Source organism: Pteropus medius, unplaced genomic scaffold (assembly GCF_902729225.1).
Source record: "Pteropus medius unplaced genomic scaffold, Ma_sr-lr_union100, whole genome shotgun sequence".
Classification (NCBI taxonomy): Eukaryota; Metazoa; Chordata; class Mammalia; order Chiroptera; family Pteropodidae; genus Pteropus; species Pteropus medius.
In genome coordinates, this window is record NW_024346062.1 from 14871204 (window position 1) to 14897714 (window position 26511).

The window sequence follows — 26511 nt, forward strand, 5'->3', positions numbered from 1 at the left end:
CTTGGTGGCTTAAAACAATAGAAATTTAACCTTTTTTAGTTCTGGACCATATTCCCTCTGGAGGTTTTAAGGGAGAATCTTTCTTCTTCCAGTTTCTGCTAGAATTCGATGACTGCTGGCATTTCTTGGCTTGTGGCTGCATCACTTTAGTCTCTGCCTCCATAGTCACATTGCTCCTCCATTTCTGTTTGTAATTGCATTTAGGGCCCATCCAGATTCTTAATCATATCTGCAACCCTTTTTTTCTTTTTTGCCATAGAGAGTAAATTTCTAGATATTAGAGATTAGAACTCATTGATATCTTTTGGTGGGTTGGGGACGTTACTCACTCTCATAATCTCAAAAGGAAGAAAATTCTCCCTCTAATCTTCTGTAGCCATTTGTCTTTAGTGATTCTGGCCACTTTTTAACCTCCCCTGCTAGCCTGTAAATTAGGTTAATTATGGGAAAATTTGAACAAGAAAATTGAATAAAAACATTTGGAGTCAAGGAAAATAAAACTAATATATTTATGTCACAATATGCTAGCTGAAACTCAAAAATTGTGATACTCTTTACCGCACATGGACTATAGTGTCATTCATTTGAGTATTAGGGTATCAGTGGTGGGAAAAAGCAGTATAGAATACATGGATGTGTAGAATTTATGGCAAGTTCCAATGAGAGAGAGAATGCAGACTTACAGTGTTCTGGAGCATGTCAGAATATGCAGCAGGGTATTACATACCTTTAAAAACAGCTCCTGGCATTCAGCAGAGCCCTGGGAGAGATGGAGTACCTGACATTGAGGTTCCTAGTGACATTGTAGCCACAACTATCCTTTGTGAACTTTCTTCTGTTGGATCAACCATGTTATAAGGTTGGGCAAGCTCAGCAACAGTTTTCATCATAAGTGAAAGTGGTTCATTCAAGATTGAGCACAAGCAGGACTAAAGGGCACAAATAAGCTGCGTGAGCAGGTACTCTGGACTACCATGTCATCCACTACTGTTGTACAAATGCTGCGCCCTTAGCTCCTACCTCCCTGGTTGATCTCTTATGGTCATCTAGTGAAGGAAAAAAAGCCCATGTTTGGTTCATTGGTGACCCGTTTTGATATTTTGCTTGAACTATTGCCCCACTTGGGTAGAAAGAGAAGTGATCAGAGGATATTGTCCCCACAGGCAGAGCCTTGGAAAGTATACCTGGTCCTCCACTTTGTGTAGCAAGAGAAATAGCCCAAAGTTAGAATATACATGGGTTCACGGGCAGGGATGAATAGGTTGGCTGGTTGGCTAAAGGCATAGAAGGAGAAAATTTGTTACACTGGGGACAAGGAATCCTGAGATAGGAGCATGAGAATTGATATATGGGAGTGGACAAGAAGTATGAGGACCTTTGGATTACATACTTATGTCTAACACAGAAAAGACACTTAAGCAACCAGGTAGACTAAAACTTGGTTTAGTTGACTACACCCAGCTTCTGTCATTGCAACCTGCCACCCCATTGAGGGCACAATTGGTACACAAGTGAATTAGTGAAGGTAGCAGGGATGGAGGAGGCTATGCCTGGGCCTGACAACATGGAGGCTCCAGATTGCTGAGGCTAAAACAGCTACTGCTGCTCCTGAATGCTCATTGTGTCTTTAGCAGACACCAGCACTGAGTTCCCACCCCTTGAAGAGTCTAATTAGTCATTTAGTGTTAAATCGACACTTTGGGCCTCTTCGACCATAGGAAAGCCAGAGCAAAGATTCATATTGACAGTATTAGATATATGTTATAGGCATGGGTTTACTTTTCCTGTCTGCAGGGCCTCAGCTTGCACAAATATCAAGAATGTTTGCTTTAACAGTATAGAACTGCACTTTACGTCAAAGAGGATACAGCAGTATGCATATAACTATGGGATCCCTACTCATATCACATACAACACCATTCAGAAACTTGGTATAATAGAATGATGGGAAAGTCGATTGAAGGAACAGCCTGTTGGAGGCACTGCTGAAGTGTCAGCTCAGAGGTAGTACCCTCTGAGTTTGCATTGCCATTCTCTAAGAGATCAATATCTTTCATATGGTCCTCAATAGGTAGGATATATGGGTCCAGGAATCAGTGGGTGGAAATAGTATTGGCTTTGCCTACTGTCATTCTCAGTAATCCACTTGTGGAATTTTCATCTCAGTAATTGTGGGCTGTAAGGGTTTGGAAGTTTTGGTTTTCAATGGGAAATATTTTCACCAAGAGACACAGCCAGAGTTCAATTGAACAATAAGCCGTGGCTGTTATATGCCTCTAGACTACCTGTTTCAAGGAGACATGGCATGAGAGGGCATAGAGACCTTGGATCTAGTATCTAGATCTAGATTGTATCAGACAAGTTATGGAGATTAGCAGGCATGCCACCTGAGTGTGAGATATCTAGAATTGTAGTAAGTTAAGGTAATGATGAGTATCATTTATAGCCTGACTAGCTGCAATAATGGGGGCTGTATTTGTTCCTATATACCTTCCTCCTGTAAGTTCCCCCAGCAAGAGAGGCTCACTGGAATCCTGAAGGTGTTGCTTCTGGAACTTAAAGTAGATCTAAGTAGCATAAGGGTTGGACTGTGGTGGATAGAGTGATGTTCCACTCAACTGTTTCCTTTCAGTAATGAAGGAGTACTGCCAGCAGAAAGTGGTCAGCTGTCAGCCTCTGCTTGGATTGTGTAGGCTGAATGGAACTACGTCAACCAAGGTCACACCTCTTTTCTGGGTTTGCTTGAATCCGGTGACCGATTGGCATGGACAGCTAAATTCTCAACCTCTTTACCCCAGCTCAGAATAACTTAAGCATCATCCTACCTTCAGAACTCCCTATAGAGTCAGCTGAGGCCTCTCTTGGTACTGCGTCACAGTACAACCACTTTGCTTAATCCTATTTCTTTCCTTGCTCTCCTGCAGGGGTTTATCAAAAGAGCACTCCTTATTAATGCTTCTGATACGTACAGAGTCTGCTTCCTGAGGAGCTCAGCCTTCACCAGTGTTTATCTGGGCCCTCAGCTTCATGTTCCTGGGACCTTCCCATAAAAATGGGGTAGGCAGGATAAGACCAACTGAAAAGGTGGTTGGTCATTGGCTTAATTTTGCCACTAACTAGTTTTTTGTGCTTAGGTATCCTCTTCTTTCATTCATACAAATTTTTGAATGTTTACTGTACAACACATTTTGGAGACAAAACAGTTCCTTTCTTCAAGGAACTTATAGGTCTAATGGATCTTAGGTTCTTTATGCTATTGAAAGGGTTAGACTTGAATTGGTTTTTTCTCAGTCTTGGTAATTTAAATCCCCATCTCAGGCACTTTAACCTCCATTTCACTTTGGTTCAGAATCACTTTTTTATGTGTATTTCTAGGCACCAAGAATATTTGTTTAAGATTTGTTTTATAAAAATAATATTTTTTATTTTGCTAATAGAAAATTATATACCATGATACTAGATATGCCCTTTCAAACTGTACTCCCCAAGCCCTTTGGTGATTTTGACAGAACCGTTCACCATAGGGGTGGGTGATTAGTCAGGCTGGGTTCAGTCAGGGGGCAGAAACCATATTAGTTATTTAAACAATTTAATATTAATAATTATGAATTTGGTATAAAGCTAACTAGAAAACCGAAAGGGGGAGAGGAGAATACTAAGGTACCACAACCACCACTACTAAGGCTGGAGCAGCAAAATTAAGAGATCGAAATGATTAAAATTTGGAAATTTAGGAAACAGAACTCACAGGCCTGAGACCCGGACCTGTGAGGAGGAGGCACTGCCTCTGGGGCAGGAGGACATGATAAGACTAGTTTGGTAAGTGTTGGAAAAACTGCAAAATAGATTCAACTTTTGTCATAGAATGGCATTGCTGCTGCTGGGATGAAAAAGTATTGGGACAACGCTAACAAAAATGACACACTCAGGAAGCCTGGTGGAAGCAAACAAGAAGCAGACAGAAGGGACAGTTTGATAATTTCTTCTAGAATTCATTTTCGGCACAGTCCACCATGGCAAAGTAGAAATGTGGTTTGCAAGGTCCCATCTCTAGCATCAGAAAATGGAGTGTGGAATCTGGGTTTGGAGCTAAGAGAGAATAGCTGAATAGCTGGCACAATCTCTAAGATATTTTTGAGGTTTAAGATTCTATTTGTCTGCCTGTTAGATCTAGGTAGGAAAATAACTAAGAATCTTTATGGTTTGCCTTTTTTTGAGATGTTTTCTTTAATGTGCCTTGATTCAGAGACTAACTTGTTTCAGATTTTTTCTTCTACTTCATTGCCTTTAATTAATGATCATGCCTATTTAGTCCTGTGCTTTTTTTTTTTTAATAAGACCTCTATTTTTGTAATTTCATTATTTATTTTGTAAATTAAACTTACTGGGTTGACATTGGTTAATAAAATTATATAGGTTTCAAGTGTATAATTCAATAATACATCATCTATATATTGCATTGTGTGTTTACCACCTAAAGTCAAATCTCTTCCCATCACCATATATTTGACCCTCTTTACCCTTATCTACCTCCCTTTCTCCCTCTTTTCACTCTGATTACCACTAGACTGTTGTCTCTGTCTGAGTTTTTGTCTTGTTCATTTGTTGCTTTCAGTTTTATATCCCACATATGAATGAAATCATATGTTTGTCAACTTTTTGTCTGACTTATTTTGCTTAGCATAATTATCTCAGGATCTATCCATGTTGTTACAAATAGAGGTTCCTCAAAAAATTAAGTATAGAATTACCATATGACACAGCAATCCTCTTCTGGGTATCTATCCAAGAAATTTGAAAACACTTATCTGTAAAGATATATGCACCCTGATGTTCATTGCAGCATTGTTCATGGTGGCCAAAATATGGAAACAACTGAAGTATTGGATTGGATAAAGATGATGTTTTTGTTGTTGTTACATTTGTTGTTTAAAAGAGTTAAAAATAACCCTATTATTCTGGTAGTGATTTTTATTAAATAAGTTATTTTGAGTTACCTAAAATAGTATGTGTAATTGTTTTGGTTGCAAATTAGAACATTAGACATATTATTCCAACTTACTCTTTCAAATGCTGGAATTTTAAATATTTCCACATATTAAATTTTATATAGTTCTATGATTTTTTTCTTTGAATAATGAATCTGGGCCTTATAATATTCTCCAGACTGTGGGGTATTTAATTGGCCCTCTGTTAGAACTACAATTTTTTAGTCTAAGCTACTGCCTGACTTCCAAACTTGGTTAAACATTCTTATTATTTCCCTTTTAACATGGCAATATACTGCTCTTTACCATGAAAAAATTATTTGCTCACAAGGCGTTCTCATGAAAATAGACTTTACATAAAATATGGTATTAAACTTTCAGTAGGAAATGGTCAAATAGAGAATATTAAAAATGAGGTGTTCAAAAGTGGTTTAATTAGCTGAAGAGTACTTTAAAATGTTTATTGACATAAATGAACAAACATGAAAATGTAGTTATTTAGTCAACTGTGTTTATCAGTTGGAACTTTATTATAAAGAATATGAAAAAAACTTAAAAATATATGTGATAGTACAAAAATACATGTTCTCTAAGATCCAAATTGTAAAAATGGGTTCTAGTTAAGCTTGATGAAAGACAGTACTATACCAAACCCCCAAATACAGCAAATTCTTTTCCATAGGTAAATTTAAATACCTCAACATGCTTGCTGAAAGTCTAACCTGAACAGAGCAGTTCATATACTGGGTTCTTTCATCTTAGTTTTGGGAAACCACTGTTCTTGAGACATGTTCAAATGTTTCTAATTTAATTACTACAGTTGTCCCTTTTCAAACAGGTCTCCCAAGAGTAAGATTGTTAGTTTTGTTAGAATTCTCAACTTTTTAAAGCCACCATCTATAGTCAGAGGACATCTGGAAAGTTGGAATTAGCTTTAAAAAGTGCAGAGCATAGTCCCTAATACTCTGAAACTCCAAACTCACTTATTAACCTACGAGGGAGTTCTCATCAAGGAAGTCAGAAGTTGGCTTTAATTGATCTGTGGTTGCCTGAATATTAGTTCATGTTGAACTGATTTGTTTTTCTGACCATATCTAATATGTTAAGCCTGTGCAGAGTAAAGCTCACACAGGGTAATTTAGTCAAATATATACCTAGCTGGTAATTTTTAGAACTTTCACTATTTTTATAAATATTAGAGGTAGTGTCTTTTTTACTTAGTGGCCTATTTGCAGTCACTGGACAACTGATTATGTAGATTGTGAATAAACTGAATCCCTTTCTTGGTTTTCTTTTTTATGGATCCTCTCTAGGCATTTTTCTACCTGTTGAACGCTGGGTAGGTGGATAAAAGAAAGTGTGGTGAAATGAAAACTATGTCGTTTTTTTTTTGTACACACAAACTCTCAAACACATTGTGGAAGTATTTAAATGAGACATCAAACAAAGAATACTTAATATTATTGAACTACCTACAGAACATGTAGAAAGATATTTACAATTACAAATCATCTCTCTACCCATTGGCTATAGGGTATTAGATAAAACATCAATTTGGGGAACTTAAGGATAAAATTGGAATTTATTATAATTTTGTAACTTTAAAATTTTGATGTAATCTCTAATTTAAAGTTAACAAAAATAGTACAAAGAAATCTTACATGTTTTTTACCTAGATTTGCTAAATATTTAATATTTTTCTGAAACATTTGAGAGTAAGTTGCAGACCTCTTCTTTTACCCCTTGTAGTGTATAAATAATTCAGTTATTTTGATACTTAAGATAAAGACATTTTTTTACATGATGATAGTATAATGAACATAATCAGAAAATTGACATTAGTAATTGAGTATTATATAATCCATAGTTTGCATTAAAATTTGAGCAATTCCAATAACATCCTCCATTGGAAGATATGTGTGTGTGTATACACACACACACACACACACACACACACACACATATATATACACACAGACTTTATTATGGTGACATTGATTAACAAAATCTGATAAGTTTCAAGTATACAATTCAACCATTATCTTATATATATATATATATATATAACCTATATATATATATATATATATATATTGTATTGTGTGCTCACCGCTCATAGTTTGATTTCCCTTTTATCCTATCTACCTCCCCCCTCCACCCCACTCTCTAGTAACCACTAGTCTACTGTCCATGTCCATAATTCTCTGTCATGTTTGTTTGTTGCTTTTAGATTTATATCCCACATATAAATGATATAATGTGGTTTTCAACTTTTTCTGACTGGCTTATTTCACTTAGCATGATTATCTCAAGGTTCATCCATGTTGTCACAAATGGCAGTATTTCATCTCTTCTTATGGCTGAATAATATTCTATTGTATAAATATACCACAGCTTCTTTATCCAGTAGTGTAGGATACTTCGGTTACTTCTATGTCCTGGCCACAGTGAATAATGCTGCTGTGAACATCGGTGTGCATATATCTTTTTGGATAAATGGAAAACTATGATATTTTAATTATTGTTTTCATTTTATTGCCTCTGATAAAATGTTTCTTAAGAGTTTGAAGACATTACATGGAGGGTGCAGCCTCATGTAAGGATTTTTTGTTTTGTTTTTACTATTTAGATTCCAGTGATCACATAGTAGTTTCTTAAATGTCAAGATAGATCATAATTCATGCATATTTAAGGTATTTTAGGAATAAATTTTTAAAGAAAGCCATTTAATTTTTAAAAGTATATTCTGAATGCAGCATTTCATGTTTGACTTTTTCAGTAATTTCTTTTTCAATATTCTTTTTTAATTTGAACTTACTAATAAGTGATTGTTAACAGAATCTGCTAGTTATTCCCAATATCCATTCTTTCTTGTTTCCTTTTAGCAGTAGAAGCTGCAGATCTTCATCTGGGCACATGGCCCATGAGCTAGAGACTGCATTTCTCAGCCTTGTTAGAACTAGATTGGTTCATATGTCTAAGTTTTTACCTATGGCATGTAAGTAGAAATTATAATTGCACCTTCTGAGTTTTGCCTTTCAAAAATTTGGGTATGCACATCTCTTTATTTCATTTCATTCTCCTGTATGCTAAACCTTGACCATCATGGTAGTGAGCCACCTTTAACCATGCAGTACTCTGAGGGGATGTCTGAAAAACAAGATGGAAGTGCCCTGGTTGACCTCTTGGAGCAGCTGCCTTCCTGTTCTGCTTCACTTGCCACCTCTGACTGTTACATGAGAGAGCAATAAACTTCTACCTATTTGAGCCATTGTACTTTGGGATCTTTTGTTACAAAAGATTAGTTCATATGGTAACTAATATAGATAGAATTTTAAGTGAAAATATTTTGATGACTTTGAGTTTCAAAGGACACTCTAGAGGCCAAGCTCATAGATACTAAATATCTACATTCTAAACTTAAGTACTAGCCATTTGTACAAGGTTGGAAAAGGGAGCTTCCCGAGCTCAGTTCCCCTCTCATTAACCTATTTCTTACCTCCCTCTTACGTAAAAGAAGGCCGGGGATTATGGAAGATTGAAAAATGAAAGCCCATATCAAGTATTTCTTGGGAGAGAGATGTCAATGTTTTATGATTTTTTCCTCTCCTACCTTTCCCACAGAGAGGACAGTGGTGCTGGCCTCTATCTCAGGTCCAGTGATGGGGCCTTGAAGAGATCCTTTAGAGAACTTCACATGTAGCATTGGTGCTTTAGAGGTAACTATCTCACTCCTTAAGTTAAAAAGTCTGGCTGGATGGGTCTACTGGTAAAAAACAAAAAGAGAGGGTTGTATTGAGGTCATCCTGTGCTTTCCAGTGTTCGCAGCCTCCAAAGGATTTGAAAGAACTTCATCTATTTGTCTATTTACAGGACGTGTAAAGCCGGAATATAAAGCCTCAGTGGATACCAGGCTCAGCATGATGCCATATGGGTTTCTTTGTGGTCACCACCTGGTTGAGCATGAGCTTTAGGATAAATTGTACAATGTCATATTTATGGGCTATACATTAGGTTTTATTGAGGACAGTGAAACTTAAAAGATGAATCAGTCATAATCTAGTCAAGAAATAGAAACCGTACCAATTGTTTCAACAGAGAATTTTATATAAAGAATTCTTAACCAAGTTTTAGGGAACAGAAGCCCTCTTTAAATTTGGGGTACAAAAGGGAAGGGATTGGTATTTTTAAATCTCAAGAGGCTTGGAGAAGCCATCCTGTGCTGTGACGCAGATCTCTGAGGAAGGGAGTGATTGCTTGATTAGTGCTGGTACTTCAGGAATATGGATACTGGGCTGAGAACCAAAGGCCATCTGATACAGGTATCTCTGAAGAACACAGTGAAGATAGTTTGGGGAGTGAAACTCTAGCCCACTGCTGTGTTAGGATCATCTGTTTCTGCTGAGGGTAAAGTGCCATTGCTGAAAGAAATAGGAAACACAGGAAGCATCATGTTCTTTTCCCTTCTCCCTTTCCTGTAGTCTCCTTTGAGTGATCCTGTTGACAGAATAGAACAGGGAGCCAGGTAGTCTTCTTGGGTAGGATCCTGGTTTGAATGATCCCAGACCAACATACCTACTGTGAGTTCCATATTTTTTCTTCAAGATACACACAATTTGATCAGCCATTGAAGGAGAATGTAATTACTTCCCAGATGCAGCCCTGTCCATTCTGATTTAATTTTCTCAGGAGCAAGTCATCTAATAGATGACTGTGTCCTCCGACTACAGGGAAGCTATGAGAAGTTTTCTAGAGATGGTTTTTTATTTTTTATTTTTGAAGTCACTTTCTCTAGGCATGGGTTGAAGTGAAGATACCACCCACACTCACTTTAGAGTGACTCTTTACCAATACTTTCATACTCTCCATCAACAAAATCTTTTACAGTCTTAATAAAGGTGAGTTGTCTTTCCATTTCTCAGCCACCTGTTTTGTAATTTCCTCATGTGAGTGAAGAACTGGATCCAGATGATGAAGATACATGTGAAGAGTTTGAATAAAATTGTTTCATCAAACTCTAAGTGGAACAAAGTGAAATTTCTAGATTACTATGTATGTGGTTTAAATATAAACTAAATTAGTAATATTAGGCACATGGTGATTCCATTTATGTACATAAAAGTTTATATGTTCATTTTGTGAAAAAAAACCCTGTAATTGGATTTGCCACTGAGAAAAGAGGAGATTGCTTTATATTAAGAGCAGACATATCTAAGCATACATGATGACACATAAATGTGTCCTGAACCACAGCTTAATTAGGAAAAGGCCATAAATCAATATTTTTCTCTCCTCTTGATATTTAAATCTACCAAATAATACAAAATTGAGGTCTCCCACCATTTTTCATATCTCTGATGAAGAATCTGTATCACATATGTAAGGATAACATTTCAACAATTCTAACCCATTCAATTTAAATTGCTGGGATTTAAAATTTAATTTTGATGAAGTACTTTTTACTTTTGGATATTATATTACTTATTCTAGTTAATTAGCCTTTAAAATATCTTTTGAATAATGACCTTTCTAATTTAACTTGCACTGAGACATTAGCCTACTAATCTGAATCTTTCATCATTTTTGACTCTGATTCACAATCTTTAAGAATTTTACCATTAATAATTTAGAAATACATTAAATATTAATTATAGTTATCTTACTGGCTTAATTATTATAAATGTGTGTGTCTGTCTGTCTTACTGGTCTGTCTCCCTATCTATCTTTCTAGAACTTTTGGTTGAATGTTTTTAAAATAGTTTCCATTTCTCTGAAGACCTTTTCCATATATTTACTCATAATGTCTATTTTTTCTTAAGTATTCAAACATAGTTATAACAGCCTAAAGTCCTTTCTACTACTTCCAACATCTGGAACATTTAGGGACCTTTTCCTGTTGACTCCTTTTTCTCTTGATATGGGTTAGCTTTCCGTCTCTTCTCAAAGGCAGTATTTTTAATGATTAGATTAACAAAATGTAGTATATCCATATTATGAAATAATATTTTACCAGATATGAAAATAGTATTGATACCTGCAACAATATAGATGAACTTTGACATCATTACCCTAAATGAAAGAAGCAGACATAAAAAGCCACGTTTTATATGATTCCATTTGTGAGAAGTGTCCAAAATATGTAAAGCCATGGAAGCAAAATGTAGATTAGTGGTTGCCAAAGGATGAGGAGAGGGAATATAGAATTACTTCTAATTGGTATAGCATTTTGTGATATAATAAAATAAATATTTGGTGTTTGTCCCTGGTTCCTGAGACAGAGTTCCTAAAAGTCTATAGAATTTATCAAAAAGAAAGAAAATTCAGAAAGCTTTACTTGATGATTGTTAAATTGAATGAGGAACAAACTGCAGACTTCAACCCTGAAAGTGATATGAAGCTCAGAGGTATGGTGTTCCAGCATGGCTTATAAATTGAAAATGAGGAAGTTGTTTAACCTTTACAATTATTAGTTATTACAATAGAAATTTCCAGGTGGCAGGGGATTGGTTAAAAAGTGATTATGTAATACTGTTTTAGGAGATGACTTAAGTTTCATTTATGATTATCAGAGGCATTTTTTTTCCAGAAATATCCTAAATTACATTTTGAATACATTCATAAAATAAGCTAGATTTAGTTTTGCTTACCCAACTTAACTAATTTTGTCTGCTTGGGGGAATCTTTAGGTCTGATCTCCATTTTATTTGTCTTTTATGGTAATAAAATGACTCATTTTAGGGGAACCCTAAATGGAGTCAGGATAGGTGCTGGTTGCTAGAGGGTTAGAGCTTTCAGCATCTCCCCGACCTCCAAGCAGGATAGAGGGGCTGGAGATTGAAATCAGTCAAAACTGGTTAGTAATTTAATTCTAATCATACCTACAATATGAAATCTCCATAAACCCCTGAATGAATTTGGTTTGGAGAGCTTCTCGATAGGTAAACACATTGTCATGCTGGGAGGATGGCACTCCTGGAGAGGGCACAGAAACTCTGTGCCAGCCCTCTTCCCTCATACCTTATCTGATGTGTCTCTTCTGTTTGGCTGTTTCTGAGTTGTATCCTTATTAAAACCACAAAAGCAAAGTGGTTTCCTGAGTTCCGTGGGCCATTTTAGTGAATTATTGAACATGATGGGGGTTGTGGGAACCTCTGAATTTATAGTCGACTGGACAGATGTGTGAGTAGACTGTACACTCCATTTGCAGCTAGCATCTGGAGTAGAGGCAGTCTTGTGGGGCTTAGCTCATAACTTCTGGGGTCTGCACTAACGTAGTGTCAGAATTGAATTGTTTGATTCTCAGTGGTGTTCGAGAATTGGTTATTGGTGTGGAAAAAAACACATAGTTGGTGTCAGAAGTGTCTGAAGGAAAAAGTCACACAGGTTTCTTTTTGGGATGATGTCTGTATTCTGTAATTAGGTAGTGGTGATGGTTACACAACTTTGCAAATGCATATAGTAAAAGACACTGAAATTTATACTTAAAAATAATTACTCTGCTTTAAGAATTAAGAGCCAACTCGAAGGAACCAATAGCCAAAGCTAGAATAGTCTGAGCAACAAAATAAATAGCAATAGTATTGGATTGTAACCCAAGGAATAAAATAAGTATCTGGGAGTCCATAATCACCTAAATAAATAAGTGAATAAATAAATGAGAAGGGACAAATTTTCCTTACAAAAGAATTCCAAATAAAGGATAAAGGAAATAAAAAATCACAATTAGTACACCATAGTGATAATTGCTACAGGCAAATCTACTGAAGAATGCTACAATAGTGGCCAGTGCTTTAAGGAGAAACAGGATATTTGCATACCCTGAAAGTATCTCTTCTCAATTACTTATTTATTACTGTGATGATTTAACATGTGTTCACAAATACTTTGATATTCTTCCCTCCAGGAGGTAGAGCTTAATTCTACCCCCTTAGGATGGTCTGGATTTTGGTGACTCACTTCTAATGAATAGAGTATAAAAAGGGAAAATAGTAATTTTATAGTAAGAAACTTGTCTGATATTGCTTTAATCAAGTGATAAAGGTTATCGACACTAGATAATGTTGATATCATATATCTTGTGATATGATGCAATAATAAGGGTACTTCACCTCTATAGTATTCTCAAAAATTTGTGACCCTAGTGTAATCATGAGAAAGCACCAAACAAGCCCACATTGAGGAACATTCCACAAAATACAACACCAGTACTCTTCAAAAATGTCAAAGTCATGAAAAACAAGGAAAGACTGAAGAACTCAAAAATAATGGAGAAGACTTAAGTAGACATCAAGACTAAGTGTAATGTGGTTTGGATTCTGGAACAGAAAAAGGGTATTATTGGAAAAACTGGTGAAACATGAATTTTAATAGTGTGCACCAATTTTAATTTCTTTTAAAAAATAATTAAAAATTTTAATTAAAATTGGCATACAATATTATATTACTTTCAGGTGTACAACATAGAGTTTAGACATTTATACAGATTATGAAGTGATCACCCTGATAAATCTAGAACCCATCTGACAGCACCATGCATCATTATTACAATATTATTGACTATATTCCTTATGCTGTACTTTATATTTCCATGACTGTTTTGTAGCTACCAATTTGTACTTCTTAAACTCTTCTCCTTTTTCACCAACCTCCTAATCTCCCCATCTGGGAGCCATCAAAATGTCCTCTGTATCTATGAGTTTGTTTTGTTTTGTTTGTTTATTTTGTTCTTTATTTTCCACATATAAGTGAAACCACTTGGCATTTGTCTTCCTCTGTTTGATTTATTCCACTCAGCACAATAGCCTCTCTAGGTCCATCCACGTTGTTGCAGATGGCAAGATTTCATTATTTTTTAATGGCTGAGTAATATTCCATTGTATACATGCACCACCTCTTCTTTTTCCATTCATCCATTGATGGACACCCAGGTTGCTTCCATATCTTGGCTATTGTCAATGCTGCCTGAACATATGGGTGCATATTCCCTTTCAAAGTAGTATTTTGGGTTTCTTCGGATAAATACCCTTTGTCTTTTGTCTCTTGTTACAGACTTTGTTTTAAAGTCTGTTTTGTATGGTATAGGTATCGCCACCCTAGCTTTTTGTTTTGTTTCGTTTTTCATGAAAAAAATCTTTTCATTCTTTTACTTTTAGTCTGTTTGTGTCTTTCAATCTGAAGTGAGTCTTGTAGGCAGCATATGTAAAGGTTTTGTTTTCCTATCAATTCAGCCACCCTGTGTGTTTTGATTGGAGCATTTAATTCATTTATATTTAAAGTAATTGTTGATATGTAGTTATTGCCATTTTATTCATATTAAAATGTTTTTTCTTCTTAAATAAATCCCTTTAATGTTTCTTGTAATACTAGTTTGGTGGTGATGAACTCCTTTAGCTTTTTCTTATCTGTCCTTTGATTGTAAAGATAGCTTTGCTGGGTAGAGTAATCTTGGTTGTAGGTTCTTGCTTTTCATCACTTTGACTATTTCATACCAATCTCTTCTGGCCTGCAAAGTTTCTTTTGAGAAAACAATTGACAGTCTATGAGAGCTCCCTTGTAGGTAACTGCTTTTCTCTTGCTGCTTTTAAGATTCTTTGTCTTTAACCTTTATTTTAATTATGATGTGTCTTGGTGCAGGCCTCTGAGTTCATCTTATTTGGAATTTTCTGTCATTCTTAGACTTGTATGTCTGTTTCCTTCATAAGGTTAAGGAAGTTGTCCCGTTATTTCTTCAAATAGGTTTTTAAAAAATAAAAAAAAAAAATAGGTTTTCAATTCCTTGCTTGTTCTCTTCTCCCTCTGGTACCCCTTTGAATGCGGAAGTTGGTATGCTTGATGTTGTCTCAGAGGCTCCTTAAACCATCCTCATTTTTTGGGATTCTTTTTTCTTGTTGCTCTTCTGATTGGGTGTTTTCCGCTACCTTATCTTCTAAGTCACTGATTCACTCCTCTGCTTCATCTAATCTATTATTGATTCCTTCATTTCAGTTACTGTATTCCTCTTTTCCGACTGGTTATTTTCTATGTTTTCTATCTACATTTTTATGTTTTCTATTTCTTTATTAAAGTTCTCACTGAGTTCATCTGCTCTTCCTCTAAGTTCATTGAGCATCCTTATATCCAGTGCTTTGAATTCTGAATCTGGTAGATTGCTTGTCTCCATTTTGTTTAGTTCTTTTTCTGTAGCTTTGTTCTGTTCTTTCATTTGGGACATGTTTTTATGTCTCCCCATTTTGGCTGCCTCCCTGTGTTTCTATGTATTATGTAGGGTTCCTATGTTTCCTGGTCTTAGTAGAGTGGCCGTATGTAGTAGGTGTCCTATGGGGCCCAGTGGCTCAGTCTTCCCTGAGCCGGGTACTCCAGGTATGTCCTTTTTATGGATTATGTGTGCCCTTATGTTGTAGTTGAGCATTGGTGGCTGTTTGCATGTCACTGGGAAGGATTGATCCTTGGGCTGATTGGTTGTGAGGACTGGCTAGTAAGGGGCCAACCCTACAGAGCCAGATTTGCTTTAGTAGGGCTCTGGTGTTTGCCAGGAACATCATCCTCAAATAAAGCCCCAAGGTGGTGCTCCCGCTCTATCAGAAGCTAACCATGTCAACCCCAGGGCCTCCTTGGAGGCGCCCTGCTGCAGGTCAAGTGTAGCCACAGTCTATACTCTACCTGGGGCCACCTGGCAAGAGTCACCAAGCAATCCACAGATGGCTGTCACCCTCACTGGACTTAGAGATGCTTCCAGAGGCCAAACCGAGGCCGGCTGCCATTAGTGCTGGGCTTGGGATTGCTCAGCAAGAAGTACGGGGCACACTGAGGCCAGATGCTGCTTGTTTGGGTTTTGTGAACCTTTGAGAAATTTTAGGAAAGTCTGTAGCATGAGCTAAGACAGGCCTTTTGTATAAAAAAGCCACTGGAAAAGGCTTGGGTGTGTCTACGAATTCGGTGGGACGGGGTTTCAGGCAATCACCAGGGCAAGGCGACCAGTGTTAGCCAGGTTCATGGAGACTAAGATGTGGCAGCCACTTAAGTCTGCACACTGGAAAGAGGGGAGCTCAACAAAGGAACAGTGTCTTTTTCAGCACTTCTGTCTGGAAAGAACTGGACAAGGGCTGGAGGAACAGTTTTCTCCCAGACAGAAGTTCACCTACTCTGCCATCTTGACTGGAACTTCCTTAATTTCTTAGTTTTGATGAATGTACCATGTTTATGTAAGATTTTAAGACTGGGAGATTAAAGAAAGCTGTACTTTCTTTACGACACTTCTGTAAATCTAAAATTATTTCAAAATAAAAAGTTTTAAATATTAGCATAATTTGCTTGCTCTGTTATTTTCTCTTTTGAGTAAATCGTGATCTTCCTCATAAATAATTAACTATAATATGTGATTACCCCTGATTTCTTTGGGCTATTTATTATTAGTGCTTAAAAGAAGCAGCCTTTATAGTCCTCATCAATTTTATCATTATATTTTAAAACCTGTAACTATATACTTTTGTTTCCATGATTGCAGAATATTATATTGTTTGGATGAAAAATGTGAATATTACAGAGTTCTTGATTCACTTGTTAACTTGAATATATATTAAAATTCATGTATTTCAATTTATTTTAATTTACAATGTAATACAGGTTATTTTACCTTTCAGTAATGATAAAAATCGTAAACACATTAAACTAATATTATGCTGTGGTTAATAGTTATTTACATTTTATATTCTACCAGTTGCCAAAAAGTTCTTGAGTTAGGTTACAGTAAAAGTACACATATTATTTAAAAACTATATTGTAGGAGGTGGCTCCACGTCTGCTTTGCATGCAGAAGGTCCTGGGTTTGCACTCCAGGTGGAGCCACAGACCATACCCTGGGTGCACTAGGTCCCAGGTGCATGTGGGAGGAGGTGCCCCGCCTTCAGAGATCCAGTTCTTAAGGAGAAAACGGCAACATCCATAGATGTGGGGGGAAATTAAAGAGGGGAAAAAAACTTGCATAAAAATATTTAAGGATATGCAAAGGTAATTGTTATATTAAAAAAAGTTATACCGAGTTTCTACAATATTTTCATAGTTTTGTAAAACAATAAGTAGCTGGGAAGAACATGTACCAGAATTTTATGTATTTATTTAAATTAAAATTATTGGGGTGATATTGGTTAATAAAATTAAATAGGTTTCATGTGTACAAATCAACAATACATCATCTGTATATTGCATTGTATGTTCACTACCCAAAGTTAAATTTCCTTCTGTCACCAAATATTCGACCCCTTTTATTACCCTTATCTACCTCCCTTCCATGTAACAGAATTTTAATAGGAGTAATCATCTTTAAGTTGTGGTATATAAAAATTTTCTTTTTCTTTTTCTGCATTTTCAAAAGTATGCACAAAAAATGTATATTACTCTCATAATCAGAAAAACATAAATGTTAAAAATATACACAAGTGTATGTAATAAGATAAAAAGAGATTGGAAATAGCACAGAGAAAAGAAAGTCAGTATATTTTGTTCTCCTGAATAAATGAATCTAAAATTTGTCCTGAGGCTTATAAAACAACTATAAATTGTTCATGCTGCTGTTTTATACATACACATTCAAACAGATACAAACTTCATATGTGTCTCCATTACCACAGTAAATTCATATTTAGGACAGTTATTCTCAGTTCTCAAAGAAATTATGCTTTGAATATTTTAATGGCTAGCCATTATACAATAACACCTCATTTAGCCAGTATTATTAGGATAATATAGAATGTTTTAAATAACCGAAGCTTAGCTCTGTATCGAAGCTTTTGTTTTAGTTATTTGGAATGAAAATATTTGTTCAATGCTTGACTTCCCTGTCTTAAATCTTATTTGAATGTCAAATGTTGAACTTAACATTAGTGCGCTGACACACAGTTGAGTATTTTGTATGATCAGTCATTAAGATTGAATGCCTTCAGATTGTATAGACGAACCAAAAGCAGAGATCTAGTATATTCTTTCTAAACTGTGTACTGGCTCTTCTGACTGTTGTATCCATTTATAATTTACCATGATATGGTTTGCTTAATTGTTGGCATATACAGGTAACTCTGCTTATCCTGTCATATAAAGTTCATGGATTTCATGATAGACCTTTCAGCCTCTTTTTTTTTTTTTTTTTTTTTTAAGCCAACTTCTAGTTCTAGATTACGGATAGTCAGAGGTGTGAACTGAGTTAAGTGGGGGCGTTAATTGTATTTTTATAGCTAGCTTAATTTTTTTTAAAATATGCCGAATAACTTGAGATTAGTGCTTGCTTGTTATCTAAAAACAAATTTCTTACATTTTCAGCAAGACTTTACTGCAGAAGGCTTTAGTTGAAGTACATGTAGAGAAGCCTTTTATTAGTCACTGAGCTTGGCTCTTGCATGACAAGGCACTTGCTTTTTGAAATGTATATATAAAGTGCTTAACCTGGTGCCTGGGGCACAAGTGCACAATGATTTTTATCTGAGAAAGGAAAGGAAATGGAAAGAAGACCAGTGTGGAGGGGGAGTGAGGTAGAATTCTATGTCATTGGAGGAGGAAAAGTCAAAGACCAGGTTAAGTTGTGTTAGGATTTTGGACTTTATTCTGGAATAAAGTGGGAATTACTGAAGGATTTTAAGCAGGGTATATAACATGATCAGATTTGCATTCTCAAAAGAACATACAGGCTGCTGTTTGGATACTAGACACTAGAGAAGCCAGCATACATATTGTTTCCTTTGGGCTGTATGTTTATGAGTTGAGCATCTTTGATTTAAACCATGAATACAGAGCTGGAATCTTAGATTTTATTTTGACATTCATAGCACAGTCATGCAGTTCCTATGTTGTTGATATTTTTTGAACCAACTCATCTGCAGGGCCACTCATGTTTGGTTCAGAATAGGCATGATGCAGAGGAGTAAGATCAGCCTTTCATGTGGCTCTGCATGTGACTTCCTTCTGGTCTTCTAGAGTCTCAGGTAATGCCTGCCTTTTCAATGGAAGCATTGTTTCCACTTCAGGTTTTATTACTTTAGCTCCAGAAAAGACACGACAATTTTGTGGCATATGTGCTACCATTTCTCCGTTCTTTACCTATCTTGGATTTTTTCCCCTCTTTGGAGTGCTAGAATTCTTATGAGAGCACTCCAGGTAGCTATCAAATTGTTAGAACTGGCAAGAGCATTTGGCCTTATTAACATTCCTCATGCACACACTTGGTTTATCACTGGCATCTATGTGATATCTCACTGGCGACTTATATTACCTACAGGTCCTAACTATTAGATCTGTGTCTGACTTCAGCTACCATAAACACCTTTGCTTTTATCATCTTTTGATGTATAGCTCTTGGCTCACTTCGTATAGTCATGGAGGGCTTGCCCTACTTACTCCATGTCTAAATCTGGGATGTCCGCTCTGGTCCCTCCCATTCTCTCCTCACTTTGTCTAATTAATCTCATTCTATTGTTACCTACTTCCCAGGTTGATTATATCCAGTTCATCCTGAATATCATTCTTCAGGGGTAAATATGTAAGGAGAAACCGAAATTTTAATTAGTGAAATAATGTTATCTGAGATTTACTTTTAAATACTGTAGCGAAACCATTAAACAAAAGAGAAGTAGAATCAAAGATGAAAATGACAAGATCAAAAACAATAGAATGTTAATACTTGTTAAAGCTGGGTAATGACTATATTATGCTATTCTGTTTTGTGTATGCATGAATTTTCCATAATAAAAAATGAAAAAGGAAGGCACATGAAGAATTTGAACCTATGAACTTTCAGCTAAGTAGAGGTCCCGGAGAGGTGGGACAGAGGTGTGAAAGCAACTGGGTGATAGACAAAAAAAGGTGCTCTGTGTTTTCTTGACATATTAGGTCAATTACGTTGTCTTCTAATACAGCATCTTTTTCTGAAGGATTCTTTATGGAGATCACTATCCTTTTCACTTGACCCACTCTTCTGGTCTTAACTGACCGAGGGAGAAGATCTTTAACAAACGTATCCATCCGTATAGCAGAGTGTCTCAACCTGGGCACTATTGACATTTTGGAGTGGATAAATCTTTTATGTGGGGTTGCTGTCCTGTACATCGAGAATGTTTAGTAGCATTCCTGACCTCTACCCACTAGATGCCAGTAGTACTGCTTCTCCTCCCCCTCAGTTGTGATAACTAAAAATGTGTCCAGACATTGTCAAATGTTCCGAGGAGGGGAGGGGCAAAATCTCCCCTAATTGTGGTGTATTGAAATACAGGGTGTTAATTTTTAGCTAGGCTCCATTCTTGCTAGTGCTGGCTGACTTGATTTGAATATTTAGACACCATATTTTTTCCATGGTAAGTTGAAAGACTGATTGTAACTATTGTAAATAAATAATAATTTAAAAGAAGATTTCAGGTCTCCCTGTATGTTTGTTATAATAATATAACTTGTTTTAAGCCCAAGCCCCTGGTTTTTTATCTTTATCACATGCAATCTTGATTTTTTTTTTTTTTTGCATAAAATGTTCTTGGGATTATTATTTTCCCAATTTCTGCATAAGAGACTTTATTTTACAAAATATACATTATTTTTTCATCATTTACAGAATGCTATTTTCCTTTTTTTTTTAATTGTTTTTAGATACAACTATGTAGTGCTAATTTTTATTTTTTTAATTAATCAGAATTTTATAGTGTCTTTGGAAATGTGGCCTTTACTTGGATGAGAGAGTCTGCAAATTTATTTGATAAATTTTGTGGTTCTGGGCACAGTGTAAATGAAACATTTTTCAGGTGCTATAGTATATAAATAAATGAATGTTTTTCCTGGCCCAGTTTTGTACCGTAACTAGCCAACTACTCTTGTATTAACTTCTTCACCTGAATGGAAGCACACTAGTACATACTTCTGATTTAATAAAATTCTCAAAATAGGTTTTTGTGCTAATGTATTTATAACATGCAGGTGTTTGACACAGAAACATAAATTACATGTACATAAAATTGGTTCAGGGAAATACTGAAATGTGCTGGAGAGGATATTAAAATATATATTTGAATGTTTATAATTCAGCTTGAAAATTTTCAGAACTTTTAGAGAATCTATTATATGATTCATTTTTCTCTTAAACATTTCTACTCTTATATGGTTTTTATCTTTTGTTTTTCTTGAAATGATTTTAGTTTGGTTATGTAATTTCTGAACACACACACAGAGAGTACTGAAAAATCTGTGTAATTATTCCCAAGATTCTCATTTACCAGCTCTTTTTATTGTGCTTCCCTATAGAAACTTGTATAGTGTATGGTTATCTTGATCCACAAGAACTACAAATCTGCAGATCTACTTAGCTGACAGTCATATTTATATGTTATGCTAAAAAATATTAGTTGCATTTTTAAGTGATTTAGAGAAAAACACTTAGAACATTATTATAAAAAGGATATTTAAATTAGGTGAAAGATCATCTCTGAAATCAAAACAAGCTAATTTGCTTCTTAAAAGATATTTATTCAAAATGTTTATTGAGTGCTCACTAAATGATGGTATTCTTTTTGATATTTTGTTTTTGATCATTGTTTCTTACCTGAAAGATTTTTCCAATTAAAGAGTAAGAAAAAATTGATGTGATTAAAAGAGGATTAATAAATGGAGAATTAATTAGAATAGACAATAATTCACAAATTAAGAAAATTATTGATTATGCATGTTTTTAGAATGATATCCACGTAATCAACTTCCTTGCCTCCTTCAAGTCTTCCTTTATCCTCTTCCCAATGAGACTCACTCTGACCGTCTAATTTGAAATTATAATCTCATCTCCACCCATCCAGTACTCCTAATCTATCCATAGTCTCCTGTCTTTTAAAGGCACTTATCACTTGCTGGCATACCATAAAATACATATTTATAATGTTTATTATTAATTGTTCCTTTCGCCCTCCCCTCAACCCCTAACCAATATAAAATCTTTAAGGTGTTTTCATTCATTTCATATGCTTGCCATGTAGATGCCTGGTTCATCGTAGTTCAGTGAATTAGAAGTATCTTTACCTGAAATTCTAGCAGTTAGATTTCTGCTACTGTTGTTGTTACTGTTATTATCAATTCAGACTAAGAACTATGAAAGATCTTGAAGTATGATCCAGATGAACAGAAGAACACCAAAACTCTCTTTGGTATGGTTTTTATGGTTTAGTTTTCTAAAAAAGTTTGGAAAACTGTGTTATTGTTTCTTTAAATTGATAATAACAACCACTTTTAACCAAACACTATGCCATACACTTCACATGTTCTTTCTGTTAGTCCTTTTGCCATCTTTAATGAGGTAGACAGTGTTACTCCCATTTTATAGATGAGGAAACAGAAACTCAGGTTAAGTAATTCTAAATGGCAGATCTGGAAATTAAACTCAAGTGAGCTTGAATTCAGAGTCTATGGTTTTTTGTTTTTTTTTTAAAGCTGTCACTAATTGAAAGGGAACTTCCCTATTAACAGTATTTTTTCATCAGAAATCCCATTTCATGACCATATTGAATAAAATAGCAAAGTTTACAGTATAAATTAGACAACACACAATATACTTACTTATTTCACTCATTAATTAAAATCTTTTTGTGTACTACCATGTGCTGAGTGCTGGATATTCCACAATGAATAAAACAAATGGCTCCTGCCCTTAGGGAACTTGTAGTCCCCTGGGAAAGATAGGTATGTCATCAAAGATTCAGAACTCCTCACCCTACCACATACACTGAAAGTAGAAAATATTCTGATAACATTAGATTTCATTCTGTTTTTCCAGAACACATGCTTAAATTTTTGTTTTATCATCAAAAGAGATCATCAGGATTATGTGGTCTGATGACCTAGAAAATTCTTCTCACTTTCTTGAGTCTTCATCTACTCTATAAAGAAAAGTAGTTTGTTTTTATGCTTTCTTTTATTCTGATGAGAACGAAGTTGGTTATGTTACATCTGTTTCTAAAAATATCTGGAAATCTGAAACAAGATTGAACAAAGAATGGGCATGCCTATCATTTTTAGGTTATTCGCAAATAGTTCAAGCTATTTGTGATAACATTAATAATTCAATTTTGAATATGTTTAGTTTTTATCTTATTTAATTTACCTTCATCAAACCTTTTCAAGGTCAATATTTTCATTCTTACTGCATTGTGACAAAGTACTAGATGTAGATGGATTCTGAGTTATAGGGGAAGTTAATCATAAAAATGCAGGATTTAATAAATAATTTTTGAGTTTGCATTCCAATGTAGTATACCAAGTTTCAGTGTACTAAACGATATCCTTAGTTTTAGGATATTAATATTTATTTCTTTAATAAATATCTCATTTGTTTATTTTTCTTATGAATGAGAGATAAGTAGTAGAAAGAAATTAGTATGGCATTTATTATCATCTCTTGAATAACACTTTTTTTTCTTGTGTTTGCATAATCATAATCCTTTCAAAATTTTATTTGCTTTAGAGAGTATTGTTTTAAAAGGAATTTTAAATATCTTATTAATTAATAGAATATAGATCTTAAAACTGGAGTGTTTCAAGCATTTTGACTTTGACATCATCCAAGTACACAATTCTAATTGGAGGTCCTAATAGAGTGTTTATAACTTTGCTCTTTTAGTATAGTTTAAGATTGGAGGCACTTCTAGTTTAATGCTTCTTGAGCCACATGGAATAATAAGGGAAACCCATATAAAGGACCATAAAGGGTTTCTTTGCATGTGCATCAAGATTCTCCAACCTGGGAAAGTCAAGGGTTAAGAAAGAATATAATCAAACATTCAATTGTTTTGAGAAGTCATAGTAGTCTAAATTCTTGGATCCTGAATTTCTAAATTTCTAGTGCAGTGGTTAGAGAAAACTATGTGGGTAGAGATTTTAAATAGCCAGTTGGTGTACTGAATCTGGCCTACAGACATATTTTGTTTGGCCTGCATGCTGTTAAAAGTGTCAATTAATGGTAAGTATTAACAGTTGTGAATTTTCACACAAAAATTCAGATTTCTAACCTCTGGGAAATTGGAATATCTGACTATAGTGAACCTGCTTCCCAAATAGAAACAGTTAACTGAGCTGAGTAGTGGAGCCTTCTGGACCATGCTCCCATTTGCCATAGTTCCCACCACGCCATCTTTTTCTGCACACTGACATGTAGTGTCAACACTTATTAGAATACAGGTACTGTCACTTTTTTTAATGTTTGATCTGTAGTCATCCTGGAAAGCTCTTCCTGGAAAGCTCTTCTCCATTACCCTCTGCCCAATATTCAGTGTTAGGCCCTCTCCAGTGCTCCCATAGCACCTAGTCCATATCTTCCTTTAATACTTACCATTTTTTTATGGTAAGTGTTCACTTGATAACTTCCCTTGCTAGACATGAACTTTTTAAAGTAAAGATCTTATGTTGTATCCTCAGAGAATTCAATAGTGCTTGACACTTAAAAAGTGCAGCATTTAGATTTGTTTGTTGATAAATGAGATAAACTTTAAATGTTTCCTGGAAAACAGATTCTAGGATACAAGTGAATCTCCAGAAACAGCTAGTTCCTTATGAGGCTCTAATATTTGACAGTAAGACTCATTAGAGGGGTCCTCTGATGGTAGCTGCACAACAAGAGAGGCTTCTTGGGTGAAAGTTTGAGGAGGCATTCCCTCTCAGGGTCAGGCAAGTGCCTCCTTAAATTTTATGCCATAGGAGCTTCTCTTACCTCACCATACTCCTGGTCCTGCCTCCGAATGATATATGTAAATGAACTTTTAGTTTAAAAATAAAATACTGGTCCTAATTGCAGGGACTATAGAAAGAGTAATTCAGATTATTTTCAAAGGAAACATGACCACAGGAAAGATATTATTTTTAAATTTATACTCTGGCTGTTTAAAGATTTTTATCATTAGTTTTAAGAAAATTGATTATGATATGCTTGGGTGTAGTTTTTTCATGTTTCTTCTGCTTAGGATTTGTTGAGCTTCTTGGATCTGTGAGTTTATCGTTTTCTTGAAATTTGGAAAAATTTCAGCCTTTATTTTCAAAAAATTTTGTTTATCCTCCCCTCTCTCTCTTCCCCTTTAGGAACCCTAAGTACACATATATTAGATTACTCGAAGTTGCCTTTCAGCTTGCTTATACTCTACTCATTTTTTTTTCAGCATTTTTTTTCTCTTTGTGTTTCATTTTGGTTAGATTCTATGGTTGTGTCTTCAGGTTCATTAATCCTTCCTTCTGCAGTATCTAATCTGTAATTAGTCTTACCCAGTGAATTTTTCATCAGACATTTGTAGTTTTCACATCTAGAAGTTTGATTTGGGTTTCAGTATGTCTTTTACATCTAAACATGTTCAGTTTTCCCTTTAGTTTATATATATATATATATATATATATATATATATATATATATATATATATATAAATAAAATATACTAATGTTAATGTGCTTGTCTCTAAGATATATTGTCTGTGTTATTTCTGGGTTGATTCTGATGATAGATTTCTCTCCTCTGTTTGGCTTGTGCTTTTCTGCTTCTTCGCCTGGCTTACTAGAAATATTTGATTAGAAGACAGACATTGTGATTTTAGTTTGTGTTGTATGTTTCTATATTCCTAAAAATACTCTTAAGCTTTGTACTGGGGCTCAGTTAAGTTTCTTATAAATAGCTTTATCTCTTCTGGGTGACACGAGCATATAAGGTGAATAGGAAGAAAGGAAACATAACAGAATAAAACTATGGAAAAAGAATTGTCTTGGAAAACAAGGGATAGTTTTGAGAAATAGAGAAAGTAAACAAGTCACGTGCTGCTGATAGTTCAAGTGGGATAAGGACTGAAAACAGGTTATTGAATGAGGTTGTTTATTTAATGCAGAGAGTATTCTATATTCTTGTGAGCAGAATCAGTTCATAAGAGTTGAGGAAGGAGTGAGGCGATGAAGTAGGGCAAATAATAGATTATTCTTCTCTCCTTCTTTTCTCTTCTTCTCTCAGACTCTTTTTCTTATGTTTCTTTTCCTCAATTTCCTTAACAAAAAGATTAATAGCCTTATGATGGAGTATATTCTATTTTATATAAAAAAATACATATATTTCTTTTTTTTCCCTATTCAAACATCTAGAGGATGAAATGCCTTTACTTTAGGAGATTGGCTGGTACCTATCAACTTTTATTTAATTGAGTATATTTTTGGGGGTTGAAAGAATAAGTGTCTCTAGCTTTAGGTTTCAAGCTATAGAGGAAAATTCTAAATAAATTTTTTGTTGTTACTGATTTGGTGTTACTGTGAGCACAGTTTCCTAGTTCAGGTTCAGATTAATAGCCTCAGTTCCTTTCTATGTAACACACTATTTGTTATAATCTAATATGTAGCATCAGCCTTCACTGTTAGAAGTAAAATAGGGGTTGGTGACAGCCGGAGAAGACCAGAGCATTCCTTTACAGCTTTCCTCAATACAGAATAAAATTTAAAAATATGTAGATATGTGTTTTTGTTTACAGATAGAAGTAATACAAGTGAAATTTTTTA

General features: G+C 35.0%; 1 long non-coding RNA gene across 2 annotated transcripts in view; it reads left to right on the plus strand.

Moving 5' to 3' along the window:
• LOC120612575 (uncharacterized) overlaps nt 1-26511 on the plus strand; it is a 382790-nt gene that overhangs the window by 2248 nt on the left and 354031 nt on the right. For both annotated transcript variants that reach the window (XR_005655495.1, XR_005655496.1), the window contains exon 2: nt 8613-8707. This is a non-coding gene — a long non-coding RNA (uncharacterized LOC120612575). The remainder of the gene's footprint in view (nt 1-8612; nt 8708-26511) is intronic.